The 15669-nt window shown below is 32.7% G+C and overlaps 1 protein-coding gene and 1 long non-coding RNA gene across 5 annotated transcripts in view; one reads left to right on the top strand and one right to left on the bottom strand.

Annotated features, from left to right (window-relative positions):
• The window catches only part of LOC129947122 (mediator of RNA polymerase II transcription subunit 13), a 90001-nt gene that overhangs the window by 23827 nt on the left and 50505 nt on the right, over positions 1-15669 (bottom strand). The window lies entirely within an intron of this gene.
• Positions 2647-4063, top strand: LOC129947123 (uncharacterized). 2 transcript variants are annotated; one of them, XR_008781686.1, is made up of 4 exons: positions 2647-2826; positions 2890-3123; positions 3214-3464; positions 3783-4063. It is a non-coding gene; the product is annotated as an uncharacterized LOC129947123 (long non-coding RNA). The 2 variants fall into 2 exon arrangements; XR_008781687.1 differs by lacking the exons at positions 2647-2826; positions 2890-3123 and adding an exon at positions 3136-3150.

Genomic DNA, 15669 nt, shown 5'->3' with positions numbered 1-15669 from the left:
AACATTACCAAATCTGGGCGAAAGTGTAACAAAACAGCAGCAACAAAACAAACTTGCCCAAAAAAGCAAAAACAGAGACACACCGATAAACACGTTACGTAAAGGTAAAACAACAGCACCGCCAGCCAGCACGTAAACAAACTTGAAAACAAAACTTTATATTTTCCAAAAACAACAAAATGACGATAGCGATATTATTAGATGCGCGCTCATGAATGTTGAAATGAAATAAATAATAAAATAATGCATGTTGTTGCATTTTCCAAACTCACTCACTCAATCCTACTGTTTGTCTCTTTCGTTCGCTAAAATATTCATCAATGTGTGGAATTTGTATTCTTGTATGGCTTAGGTGTGAGTGTTATCTTTGTGTGGGTTTGTGCAAGAGAACAGATATTTTGAATGAGTGAAATAGAGTGTTGGGCAACTGATGGAAAATATATATAGTGGAGTTGTTCTAATATATTGTTGTAAGTGGTTTGAGGTAAATTGGCGGAGAATTAAACACACTTTTCGATTTCGCTCTTGGCTCCTCTCTCTCTCTCCCTATCGATATGTCACCACTCACCACACCGCCACGGCCACCACCACCACACCAAAGGAACACAACATTCCGATATGGAAAACAAGAAAAACATACATTTGTGTGGCTTCTCCCTTCCTATGATTGTTTATTGTATTGTTAAAGGAATAGGAAGCATGCAATAAAAGAAAATCGAAGAAGAAGAAGGGGCAAAAATCTTTTAACTACGTAGAAAAATAGCATTTTCTTTTTGTTTTGAGGTATGTTGGCGGTTGGCGTGTTGTTTGGGATGAAGTAGAAGAAGTATCTATACATAATTATAACTATGTAGTTATTTTTCTTTTTTGTTAAGTTAAGTATATTTTTATTTTTCTATTCGGTGACTAACTGTTGGACGACGACGCGACGACACTGGCCTAGTAAAATTAGAATTTTATTGCTCATCATAGCAGCTAGCAGCTTGACGTCAGAGAAGAATAAAATTAGAGATAATGAAATCTTGGCGTACCTACCTCTCTTAGATTGTGTTAGAAAAAATGTAGGGACACACAAAATGAACTCTTCCTTATTCCTTTTAACGAATTTATCCGTAGATACGGTTACGTTACATGAGATAGGAAGGCTTTTTAATTACGTACGGAAGTACATACTTAGTGCTTAAGTACGTTACGGATACTTAAGGTAACAAAAACACTCATAGGTATTTGAAAACTTGCGTACACATAAGTTAGTCAGAATAAAAGAATTGTGTCTTTTTTCAATGGAATGTTGTACGGATACATAACTTAAAACAAAGAACTTTCTTGGATTTTCAAAATTTATAATAATAATAGGTAAAGAGTTTGTTAGCTTGTTTTTTTGTTTGAACGCACTAAACTCGGGAACTACTTTATTGAGGAAGTCTATAGGCAAAAGAATATATCGCTAAAATGAATACAAGTGGAGCAACAACAAAGAATGTTTTAAAATCATGTTGCAATGCACTTAAATACCTATCTACCTTTAAGTACGTCATTAAACATAAAAAAGAGTGAGCTACCTTGACTTTTACCTTGTGGAATGTAAATAGGTATTAACTTTTTTTGTTGTATTTAAGCGTTTTTGACATTTGTTACGATTTCGTAGTTACGTCTTTGACTTTTGTTTATTCTACTGATTTATCCTACGTACGTAAGAGATTTACTCAATTAAACTCACATTTGTTTTTCATACGATTTAGTTTTTGAATCAATAAATACCCAACACTAGGTCAGTATAGATATCGACCTCTACATTAGACATGGTTGCCAATTTGTATGCTTGTAAAACATTATTGGGAGTCATTATAAATCAATTATTGAATTAAAGTTAAGGATTGCATTCATTTATGTCAAATAAAGATTGGAAAACATTTGATCTTAAAGAGACTGCTATCATTTTTTATCCAACCACTTCATCAATTGATTGCAATCAATTGACACTTCGTGCAAGTCTTTGAATACACCGGAAGTCGTTGTGTTCTTAATGGCTGAATCACAAACACGCTTCGGCTTCACCTGACGTTTAAGAGTTCAGCCATAGGAATTCAATGCATGCTATCACCAAAAACACTCTAGTGAAGATATAAATCCTTCGTACGTATCACCCTTCAAAACCCATTTGTTTACATTGTTGTATTTGTAATGTGGACGAATTCAACGAGAAAAATTGACGTGTTTTCACGCATACATAGACACACTTACTGAGGTTTTTGGGGAAATTTAATAAATTAGAGGAGAAATTACACGCATACTATGAAAAAGTTTATGAGGCTGATTTCCGGTTTAGCTTGTAGGCAAACCAAGATGTCTACCGGGGATTTATATCTTTATATAGAGTGTTTTTGGCTATCACAATGGAGCTTCGACCTCACGTTTCGTTTGACAATCGTAAAGAAAAGAACGTAATGTAACGTAATGTGACTCCAAACGGAAGCTCTAGTTCAATTATTTGAACATTTGCTTTGTCTGACAGCTCAAATAAATAAAATATATGTCAACAAACAAAATATCGACGTCGTTCTATTAAAACTCCCTTTGTTTTAAGATTTGTCATTTGCATGAACTGTATTTATTTCATTTTTGCGGAAAATGGACTTATAGGCTTTTCACACCAAACCCAAAACCCGGTTTTCGGCAAAAAGTTTTCGAAAACACGAAAATCGTTCACACCGAACATTTACACGTTTTCATTTGACGTTTAAATTTTAAATGAATTCTGAAAAATTGAAATTATTTTTAATATATAAAAAGAAAGATGAACAAAATATGAAGATTTGGACAAAGGTAAGCTTGTTATAACAATTCAATTAATAGGAAGCTATGTATATATTTAAATATTTGATGCAGGTACGCACCAGCACTTTTTGGAAACATGAAATGTTAGAAAACGATGATGAGTATTTCAAACAATATTTCAGAATGAGCCGCAGAACTTTCAATATACTCTGCAATGAACTAAAGGATCTGGAAATGCAAGATTCAAACTTTAGGAAGTGTATACCATTACAAAAAAGAATAGCCATTGCAATATATACACTGGGATCATCCGCTGAATACAGGACAGTTTCAGCTATCTTTGGGGTAGGAATATCCACAGTATGCATTATTGTGACAACATTTTGTCAGGAAGTTAAGCGTGTTCTTTTCTTTGATGAAACCATTTCCTTTCAGTACCACAGCTTCCGAGGAAGAAAAGAACTTCAACTACGCACTTTCGAAATGTCGAAGAGTTGTTGAAAACTGTTTCGGACACCTTAAATCAAGATTTAGGACAATCGGAAAGGGACTTGATAAAATCAACATCCAATGCTTGCAAAATGCAAACAATAATTCGCATAGAGAGCAACCGGAACAATCAACACAGGTAGATGATGCAAGAAATACACCTTCCATTATCCGAAATGCCATCAAAATGCAATTAGGTAAGATCACAAAATACCTGTACAACAAATGTACACATACTGCACATACTTAAGTATATACACATTACATATCTACAATACGCAACATATCGACGAACGCAACGTCGCGACGCATGGTGAAGTGGTGCTTTTGTATAGCTCACACTCCACCGTCTTCTCCCATCGCGCAAAATACTTCTTGTATGTACATACATACATATGTACATATAACATTTTCAATATACTAAAAAAACACTAAACAAACATTTATTTTAAAAACTTTATTTTTGGAACAATTTAAAAAAATTAGAGTTAAAGTTTTTTTTCTTTTCTTTGCAGCCCGGAGCCTTGACGGAGTAGCCCGCGATGAACTAGATGCAGACTCGGCCGACGGAGTTTCTACATTTTCTTCGTACTGGGATGAGGTTGCCCCGCAGCTCAGACTCCTTTTCACCCCAGAGTTCGAGCAGGTACTCCTCATCCTGGCTCCCCCACAGTTTCCTTTTTTTATTTTTTTTTTCTTCCATATTCTGTAAATAAAAAAACAAAAAGCAATAATTCTTATTTTGTAAAGATAAATTGTATAAATAATATTACTTACCACGGCCAAATTGTTTTGATTGTTTGAATATATGTATAATTGTTTTGAACAAAATTTCAAAATAAAATATTTGTTTTGACAGCAGCCTGTTTTGTTTACATTTATTTGATCGCTGAATGTTCCGAAAGGTTTGTTTGTTTTGTTCAACTTCGAATTCCAACTAGTTTTCGAGAGGTTTTATATAAAACATGTTGTTTACGAAACCTTGTCGTTTACAAAAATGTATGGGAAAACTTGAGTTTTCGATGTAGGTTTTCGGCGAAAACCGATAATTTCTCGAAAACCGGGTTTTGGGGTTGGTGTGAAAAGCCTATTAGGGAGTTTTCATAGAACGACGACGATATTTGCTCTTTGGAGGACTGAAATAATAGCTTAATATGCGTCCCAGAGGGGCAAAAGTCGGCAATTTTTGATCTCCATTATATCTCGATCTAGGCCACCTAGAGGGCTGAAATTAAGATTGTGATCTAGGAATCATTTCCTTTCCATTGCTGTGCCTATCTTTGAACAAGACCAATTTTACAAAAAGTTATGGGCAAAAATCCATGTTCAAACTTTAAATGCGAATATCTCGCTTAATATGCGTCCCAGAGGGGCAAAAGTCGGCAATTTTTGATCTCATTCAAAGCAACCTAGAAGCAGGCCCACCGTAACGCAGACGACCCCGAAGCTGAAGCGTGTTTGTGATTCAGCCATAAGATAAATATCATTAAACTAAATATTTTAATGCATCTACACTATACAATTTGCGATGTCAGCCACAGCTTAAAATCAAAAATTTCAATATTGATTTTGAACTAAATTTTGGCATTACTTTTTTTACTTTACTTAATTTATTCTCAAAAAGTAAGTGCTTACTTCTAGTGCTTAACTTGTCGTACTCTACAAACTGTGCATTAAGGTTAAAGCTCTGGTTACATTAAATGCACATACCCTGAATGCATTCATTTCATTTAATCCATGCGTTTGGCACATAAAATCTGAGCACTGATCTTGCGATACTTGAATTTTTAAAGGCTCTAATTGGTCAAGTGTTATAAAAAGTTAGATGACTTTTAATGACATTAAGTCACATTTTTGTTTATAAAATTCCCTTAATGATCATTTAGTTTTGAATAAGGTACTTTTAAACGCACCCATTTTACAGTTTAGTGGATGAAGTAAAAGAAAGAGAACATTTTCTATTTTTGCTTTATTTTAGAACATACTTGGTTAGCCTAAGAAAGGTTATAGCACAGATAATAAATTTATACAGATGTCTCATCCCAGCAGGAAAAAATGAAACATTTTTTTCTCTTAACAGACAAGCCTTAACAGACAAGAGCTTTTAAAAATAAAGCTGAGAAAGCTCTTTTTGCCTTGCATATTTTTTTTTCGTTTTAGAAACTTTTCTCTTCTCATTTGTCATTTTGTTTGCCAACGAATACAAAAACAAAGTTTGGTTCGTTGCAAACAAATGTATATCTTTTTTTTATGCGCGTTTTGGTGCGTAAAAGAAGAAAGGGGTGATAATGTTGGATCTTTTTTTTGTTTATTTTTTTATGAATGTCGATTGTTAGGTGTCCGGTAAGGAGAATAGAAGAAGTTGCTTGTGTATTGCTATATGAAAATATTGTGTGGGCAAGAAGGGGCAAGTGAATGTGCAGATGATTTGGTTTCTGTGTTTTACGTTCGTACGATCGTACGTTCGCGACGTTTTTCTCGTCGTCCATAGCTCAAAAAAAACTTAACAAAAATTTGTCACCGAAAATTTTACGAATACCAAATTATTTTATCTCCAAACTAATTTTGTGCAACGAAAAATAAAGTTTTAACATCTGGTAAAATGTTGAGAAAAAATCTAATTGACAGTTTTTTTTATAAAAAATAAAAACCTAAGAAAACATTACTCAAAGTTTTTAAAAATTGAATTTCGACTCAAATATCTTTTCAAAACTTTGAGATATTTGCTTTGAACTACTTTTTAATTTTAAAAAATATTGTTGTCAACATTCAGTAAAATTTTTATGAAAAATCGAACTGACAGTTTTTTTTACAAAAAATAAAAAATTAAAAGACAACTCAATAAAAGTTGGTAAAATTGATTTTCGACACAAACATCGTTTCAAAAATTTGAGATCATGGTTTCCAACCAATTTTAATTTATAAGGAATATTGTTTTCAACATTCTGACAAATTTTGAGAGATAATTTCGATAATTAGCAGTTTTTTTTATTAAAATCTAACAGTCCGTTTTTCATAAAAAAATAAAATCTGCAAGAAATAGTACGCAAATTTGGTAACAATTGGTGTTCGTTTCGTTTGATAAAAAATTGTTTTCGACTAAAAATCTATTTAACAAAACTAGATTTTGCTTCATAGATGTTTCATGTTGATTTAATATGTTATTTTCGTAAAATAAACTTATTTTGTGCAAGCGTTTCGAATTGTTTCAACACGACCCAATCTAAAATTGTTATTTCAATTAGCTTTCACTTACGATATTCAAGATGTTTTTAAGTTCAAAAACTTTTATTTTAACAATAAACAATTTTATTATAGAACTTCTGTATTGAACATTTCATTTTAACATTGTTGAATGTCAATTCTATATAAAGCAATGTAATTTTAACATGAATCTTCTTGTGTTGTCTTTTATGCCTTGCGTATTGTTAAATCATTGATATTATTGTACACAATGACATACTTCAATATTAAATCAAAATGAAACAACGTAGTTCTAGAGAAAACTTAAAACAAAATAACTATTCTTTTCTGGAGAAATACAAAAATATGACAAATCAAAAATATAAAATAAACATGTTACAGATAATTAGTCGACTTTTGCGAAACTTATTTTATCGCAAACGTTCGTCCTGCGGTTTCAACTTTCTCAGAGATCAACTTGGATTACACTTGCTCCATCCATCTTCCTTACATAGACGTTACAATATATAACACCTAAAAAATTTAATTGAAGTCTCTAGCTTTATTGGTTCGTGAGATATTTAGGGTTAACCAAAATGTTCACCTTTTGTTTTAACTGCTATTGTAAAAAAATACTGGTTCTAGAGCTATGGACAGCAAACAAACGTCGCGAACGTACAAACGTAGGTACACACGCACAGACATCTTCCCAAAATGCTTTTATTTCCACTATAGGGACCTTAAAACGTCGAGAAATGTCAAAATTTTCAATTCGACAAATCGGACCCATTACAATAACACGTTTTTTTATACAGTTATGTCAAGGAGACATACAAATCAGATAATACAAAACTACAGGAAGACCCTTATTTAAACAGAAAACAGTACATATTTCATTTTTTGCTGCACAAAATCTACTTGTAAATTTTTGAGGAAGTTATCTTTTTGAATAAAAAAATAAGATCAGTTCTTTTTAAACTAGAAAAAAAATATTATTTTAATTGTTGACATATTATGTACAATGAGGTACATACATGTACATTTGACATATGTACGTACCTCATCATCCAATTGACACCAGTCAACAACACTTCATTACGTTTATAAACATGTAAAACAGAAAAATATATTTGTGGAGATTTTACAAAATTGAAGAAAAAGATGAATTTATATAAAAATCCACATGAATGCACGCAACTAGCATTTACATACCCGATTATAAGAACTCGAGCTATAAAGACAACCTTGCCCTAGCTTTGTTTCTATTTCCAAAGACAACTGTAAATATTTTTTTTTTTCTCGTCGTCGACAAGCGTTCAACTCTCCTGCGCCTATTTTCAACGCATCACCACCAGCCACACCACACCACAAAAAATCAAAATAAAACAGTTATGTTTTCATTTGTGAAGAATGATCTTCGTGTATTATGTGTTACTGTGCATTAGGATTATGAGAGGAAAAGAACATACAAAAATGATTTCAGATTTTTCTTTGCCTTAATTTTCATTCATAGGAAAGAAGACGAGCAACATAGCTTTCGTGTATTCATTTAGTGAATGTGTTGAACTTTTTGAAAAAGCTCTTTTTTTGGTTGATTTCAGTTTCATATATCATTTCTCGCCATAAGGGTGAGACATCTGTATATTTATTATCTGTGGTTATAGTGAACCGACTTCAAATGTTTTTTTTTGTTTTTGAAAACTATTAAGGTGGGAAGATTCTGTTATACATTCTTTAAGCAAAACTTAAGTTTCCGCAACGCACGAAGTGGAAGCTACCAAAAATCGTAGAATTTGAATCATTCTTTATTAGTGTTCCGCTCGTATTAGTCTTAACGAGGTGTTAAATAACATATAGCCTTCCTCAATAAATCGGCTACCTTAGATGGACAGATTTTTAAAATTGAACCAGTAGTTCTTGAGATAAGCGCGCACAAGCAAACAAGCAATCTAACAAACAAACAAACAAGCTCTTCAGCTTCATTAGTACAGATTTTGTAGTGCGGATTTTTGCACACTAAGCAAGACTTTCTTACTAAAAAACTTGTAAGTTTATATTGGAGAGTGTCCACTAGGGAACAAAATTGCCTTTTTTTTGTAATTTTTAAGTCATTGTGAATTTCTTTTCAATTGGCATCCGTGTGAATTTATTTCACCCCATTTGCAAATATCTGCACCTTCCTATCAACCATTAATAATTTATAATAGGTTCCTACCTACCAAGGCAATATATTGATTAATTTCGAACTTTGATAAGTCACTAAGGTAGGTTAGCTATAGATAGGTAGAAGCTATTAGGCCCTGCTAACAACCACCAAATAGGTATGTAGGTACCCACTACCTAACTGATAAAGACCGCTGTAAATGAACTAGGTAAGTAATACACCCAGTTAGTTAGGAACATAGGTTGGTTGCCAACTTGAAACAGAATATGGGTAGAGAGGTTCCTAAACGTCCCCAGGAGGCATCTAATTTTCATCAAGCTCATCCATCAGCTTTATCAAAAACATATTTACCAGCTTCCCCCTGTAATCGTATTATTTCTTCTATTTCTACGGACACAAACCTTATGGCATGCGAATGGAAATATGTAGGTAGGTATATACTTTTGCACTCTTCGTTAAGTTTGTTTTTTCTTCTTTTTCTTTGTTTTATAGATCTTTTTGTAAAATTTTTTTCATTCTTCACACAGTCCACTCCACACAATTGAATCCCACAACAACAAATTGCACCCAAAAAACTTTCCTGATTTAATGCATATTTCTGATTAGTGTATGTATATTATTATTTTTCTCCTTATTTGAGCTCAACTGTATTTTACCTTCCCTTGACAGCGGCGAATAGTGTGTCAGAGTTGCCATATCCTAAACTAGTTGCATAATATTTATAGCCCAAAATCGGAGCTGAAAAAAGTAGCCCAAATAGCCAAATTTCAATAATCGATTTATTGGTTTTTTTTGAACAGTTCTTGAAAGATGAAAACTGCAAAATTAGATTTGGTCTACTTTTTATTGGACCGTCAAACAAGATAGCCCATTTTTTAATAAAATAGCCTAATCTGGCAATCCTGTAGTGTGGTGATTACAATTAACTTTTGCACAAAACAAAAAGAAAAAACACAACACACCAAAAAACAAAAAAAAAACATGAAAATAAAAACCTCAAAAGCACGTGTAGTCGTGCAGCACATGTTGCTACATACAAACCAGAAAAAAGGGGAATAGCAAATAGAAATAAAACAACAAAACAAAGAGGAATTTCTCCTTTTCCTTATCGGTGAACATTAAACCAAATACACATTCAAAATTCGGCAAATCTCTCTCTCTCTCTCAAACACAAACAAACGAGTGTCAATCTCTTGACGAGGTCAAATCGCATTATAGTGTGTGTGCGTGTGTTTCTTGTTTTTATTGTGAATGCAGAAGTGTGTATCTTATAACATTTTGACATAAGTAGTTGTGACATATATATTTTAATTCGTATTTTTATATCCGACTTTCGGTTGCATGAGTTAATTCTGTTTGCATGGACAAATATGGTATCACTTTTTTATATAGTACTTTTGTTTGACTTGCAAAGAGAACTGTCAAATTAAATGGTTAAGGGGGGTGTTACATTTTGAATTTTTTAATGAGAAGTCATAAAATTTTGTGTTATTGAGAGGAGAAACATCTTCATTGAGTGCAAACAACTCATAACTCTCCATTTCAAAGAAAGACAGGAAAGTTGTTTTCTCTGCTAATTGAAGCAACAACAACAAAGATATTCAGTCATAATTTGGAAATGTCATTATGGTAGGTACCCACCTCGCCTAATAAATCGAACCTTCATTTTATCATATCAAAGTCAGGGTTGTTAACAAATGATTAGAGCTAGGTTAATATAATGGAAGCAAGCAAATTTAGATAGATAATTATTTTTATACACATAAAATCAAGCCTGTATCTTTTACTAAATTAATATATGTAGGTACCTAACCTATACAAATATGCATAAGTATAGGTAGATAGGGAGATGTACATAAATACCAACCAATATGGACATGGGTAGGTTACATATGTTTATATTAGCATTAGTTTTGTCATGGAAATTACATGAAGACACGTGCCACACAGGAACGTTTGTACATAGGAAGGTCGTAGGTAGAAACCAACCTAAATTGGCAGATTATATAGGTACTACTATTGTAATATACCTTCCTAGGTACATAGGTGTTTACTAACTTTTCAGCTTATCTTTAGAATACTACTGTACTTTATAGGTAGTTTATAGATATAGGTATCTAGTTAAGATAAGGTGAACTTCTATTGAAATGAATTTTTACAATAATATTTTTTACAAATGTCAAAGTTTCAGTCTCGTATCGAATCATTTCGATGTTTCATTGTACTCATTTTTACACTTCATTTGGATCCTACTAATTTATAAAAATAAAACACGACCTGTGCATCACTTTCATGAATCATTTTCACCAACAATTGGATACAGATCGGAAACGTCAAAATTATGCACCTAATGACGCTTGCTGTCAAAATTCATAACGTCAGAAATAATAATTGGCTGCCAAGCTGACAGCAGAACAAAGACAAAACAGGTTAAAAACAGTAAATGTGTCTATTAAAATGTTTATTGTTAGCTAAAAATTCGAGGAAAAGATAGACTTCTATTGACATTTATTTAAACAATAGTATTTATTACAAATGTCAACCTTTTTTTTTATAGACGGTAGATGCATTACGCTGGTATGAACGACTCATTTTGACGTTTCATTGTACTAATTTTGACACTTTATCTCGATCCCACTCATTCAAGTTTTGTTTTTAACATCAAGTGGATACAATTAAGGGACGTCAAAATTATTCACCTAATGGCGTTGGTTGTCAGAAAAGTCAACAATTATGAATGGCTACTTTTAAGTGATTCGAAGCTGACAACTGAACAAAAAAAAACAAAACCGGTTCAAAATATTATAGGTACTTATGTGCATAATGTCATGTAGCGTAAGGACACTGGATATAAAATATCAGAAATGTTTAAAGTGTTGACAGTGACAGTTATAGAAAAACAAAACAGGTTCATAATATGTCATGTATAGTGCAGTGGATTTGCCATTTTGATAGATGCACAAAATTAAATGAAAATGTCAAAAGTTGGTCACTTGACGTTTTGTTCCGTTGGATCTCATTTGGGTTCATCAGATTATGAAAGAGAAAACCTTTTTCAAACTCAATTTTTATTTGCAAGTATCTGGCAATGCCTTAAACTCTTTTACTCTTCATCGAAAACAAAAAACCGGTTAAACAGAGCATCCAACTGTGAAGTAGGTAGGTAAGTAGGTGGATGGATAATCCCAATTTCTTTTTTTTTTGTTTTATACCTACCTATAAAAATCTCTCTCGTAGTTGTAAGAAAATAATAAAAAGATGAATATAGGAATTTAGAGACAAGCATACTTTAAACCTGATTTCACAAGGAATCATAATTCACAAAAAAAAAAACGAACAAAATCGATACACCTATCAAGGTATCCATACCTTGGATTTTTAGGTAAATTACGACGTACCTAAGATAACTAAGGCATACCTAGGCGCACTAGGCACCCATATTTAAATTCCCTACAAAAATCGAGGTCGTTTTGCCAAAAACCAACTGACAATGCATCTTTCGGTGTTTTATTATTTCTTTCTTTCTTTTTTTTCCAATTTTGCTTTGTTGATATTGATCGTAATCGTTTATGTGTATACGTTACATTACAAAAATCAAACAAAAATAGTTAGGTAGGTATGTATGGTGTGAAGGTGGATAAAGGAAGGGAAGGTATAGGAAGAGATATTCATATCCATATCATCCCTATTTGCGCAATTTAATTCTCCGCAAAATATCTTACAAAATCGTTGCCATTCTCTTCTTCTTCTTCGCCGTCGCCTTCCTCCGACACCAGCAGCACCATCTACAACGACAACACCACCACACATTTTTTTAACGGTGAAATAAAGAAAAATAAGGAAAAGAAATACAAAGCAAAATCTGAATCTGAACCTGCGCCTCTGTTCAATGAAATAACTTTATCAGAAATGTGAACGTAACGTAAAGAATTAAAGCAACAGTATTGAGCCACACTCTGATCCGATAAAAAGAAAAAAAAATCCCAGTACACGATTTGGAAGAAAGGTATTTTTACACCAGCAAGATGCATGTTTTTATGTATGGGGATGGATAAAATGAGGGGAAATCTATATCTCCACCAGCTCCGTCAGAGTCGTTGTCACGCATACAACGAATATAACGTAAGAGTAAAGTTGCCGTTTTTCATGTGTTCTCTTTTGTATTGTTTTTCCATTTCACAAACACACACTCACACAGAGTCAAAATTTTCTCCAACTAAACAACACACCAACAAAGGGTAATGACGTCTGGTCTAATTATTATTGTAAAATGAATTTATGCGGCGGTGCCAGATTTCATCTTCATCGGCAAACGTAACGTCTAGGAAATCAGGTTATCACACATTCATACGTACTGTGGTGTATAGGTACCTTTACCTATTTAATATATCAACAAATAATAAACATAATCATGATTTGTGGTGGATAATAAGAAATTCACCAAAATTTCGTGAAAATGATAAGATTTGCAAATATTTTTTAGCCCTGGGTAGGTAAAACAAATTTAAAGCTCTCTCCTTGCAATTAACTAAGTTAGGTAGTTATATCTTCCTACCCATCTATAGGTACCGCCTTCCACCTAGGTTTGTTGAGTGATTCCCCCCCAAAGTGTAGACAAATATGTAGAGTGAAAGACACTTTCCCAATTTTCGCATCTCAAGTGTGTATATTCACCTTTTTTGCTTCCTACTTTACCTATCTAGAGATTATAATGTTAGTTAGGTATTCGCATGCGCAGATTTTCCTTGTTCCTTCCGATAAATAGGTAGGTTGGTAGGTATATTCAAATCCTTGTGCGGTGTTTCTACGTAGGTAGGAGGCTGTTTTTCTACACCTTTCGGTTTATTGAAACCAAAATCTTATAGCTATACTTTTACAGACGCTCGCATATTTTTTTCTTTTGGTAAATCTATGGTTTCATAATTCACTGTATTTCACCGCTGCTGTTTAAAGAATGAGTAGGTACGGATCCTTGTTAATAGCTTCATTTGAAAGATCTCATAAAAAAGTCAACATCGCCTTCACCAATGAGAATGATAAAGAATTTGTTTAAACAGGCGACACAGACCACCACCGGATGAAAGGAAGATGTTATTCACCTCATTTGAGAGCAATATACCATTAAATATATCATAAGGTAGGAATGTGTACATACCAACGTAATACATGTTTGTATGTAGTTAAATCCATTTAGAAGACTTGACATACAAATAGGTAGGTAGGTAAAAGAAAAAAAACAAAAATAAAGAGAAATAAAAAGAGAATAAGAGACAGGAGCAGAAAGTATCTATTCTAATTTTTTTGTTTTTGTTTCGCAGGTGAATGATGTGTGAATGAAAAGAAAGAATATTCTAATCTCGAGGGATGTTAAAAGGCAATGCCTTATGTTTGCTTTAGTAGCGGGATCCGACAATCAACACTTCCGCTCTTTAGGTGCCGCACACACAATGTTTATGTTTTTGAGCTATTTACAAGGTTGGAAACGTTTTAAATTTCAGTTGCTTTTTGGTTTGAAGTCTTATGGATATGGATATATATTAGCAACTGTGAATTGAGTTGGATAAAATTTGATAGTTCTCGTTTTTATTTTGTTGAAGTTCAAGACCAAGAATATCAGTGAATTTTTGACACCAAAGTTTTTGGTTAGATTATGAAATTTAAAACATCTATTAAATTTTAAACTGATTTTAAATCTAATAGATTTTAAATTGATATTCTCAATTTATGGTAACTTTTTTTTGTTCTTCGTTTCATACTTTCATAACCTCTTGCAGTAAAATCCGGTTAAGAGAAACGTCAAAATGCCACTGCCTTTTTTTATTTAAACGAATCCCGCTTAGGTGAAAAAACGTCAAAAAAGTGAAGTTAACATGAGTGAAGAAAATTTCAGATACCTATATAAATTCTATTAAATACAATATTGAAGATAGTAACGTTTGGAATAGCCTGGACATGGTCAGAAATTCAAATGTCATTTTGACATTGAACATGTGAAAAGGAGGCCAAGAAAACAGAACAGAAAAAATGAAAGCGTTCACCTATTTATTTTTTTAGTATCGGTTTTTAATCTTACTTGAGTTTTATAGCTGAATCACAAACACGCTTTAGCTTCGGCTTCGTCTACGTTACGGTGGGCCTGCTTCGAGGTTGCTTTGAATGACATTTCTATCATTTAATCCCTTCAAAGAGCAAATATTTTGTTTGTTGACTATTTTTTTACTGCTATCAGACAAAGCAAATGTTCAAATAATTGAACTAGAGCTTCCGTTTGGAGTCACATTACGTTCTTTTACTTACGATTGTCAAACGAAACGTGAGGTTGAAGCTCCATGGTGAAAGCATGCATTGGATTCCTATGGCTGAACTCGTAAACGTCAGGCTAAGTCGAAGCTAAAGCGTGTTTGTGATTCAGCCATTAAAGAACCTAAATTATAAGTTATGACTCTACCAAAGTTGGGACACTTAGTTAAGGTCACTTACTTTTTAGATGTAAGAATTAATAACATGAAAACAATTATTCAAAAATAATATACAAAAAATACATACTTGTTTCGGTGCATACATACATTTTATTTCTGAATTGAAATAAATATTACGAATTTGTATTTTTTTATTTTCACACTTATCAATTTTTTCATTTCCAATTTGACAGTAAAGACTTGTTTTTCATGAAGCATGATTTTTTGACAAGCAAAAATTATTGTCAAATACATATTATTAGTTTTTTTTTAAGTTAAACGTCATACCAAAACAAGGCTTATGATCAATATCAGTCAATCTTTAAAATACGTCAGTTAAAACAGTGTTGCCAACGGAAAGAAAATATAACCAATTGACAGATGACTGTTTAGAGGTAAAAAAATTGATAATTACATGATATTGACGTGTCTTACATGTGGTTTCAATCTCTAACCGTCAAGCAAAGTCAAGGAAACAATTCAACTACTGCATGATTTATTTTCTAATTGTTCTAATCGTGTAGTTTGACGTTTTTCCGTTCAGAATTTAATTTGTTTCTTTTTAATTTACACTTTGAGTGTGACACCCTTCAGAAT

The sequence above is a fragment of the Eupeodes corollae genome, chromosome 2 (assembly GCF_945859685.1).
Source record: "Eupeodes corollae chromosome 2, idEupCoro1.1, whole genome shotgun sequence".
Taxonomy (NCBI): domain Eukaryota; kingdom Metazoa; phylum Arthropoda; class Insecta; order Diptera; family Syrphidae; genus Eupeodes; species Eupeodes corollae.
This window is presented reverse-complemented; position numbering and strand designations above follow the sequence as displayed.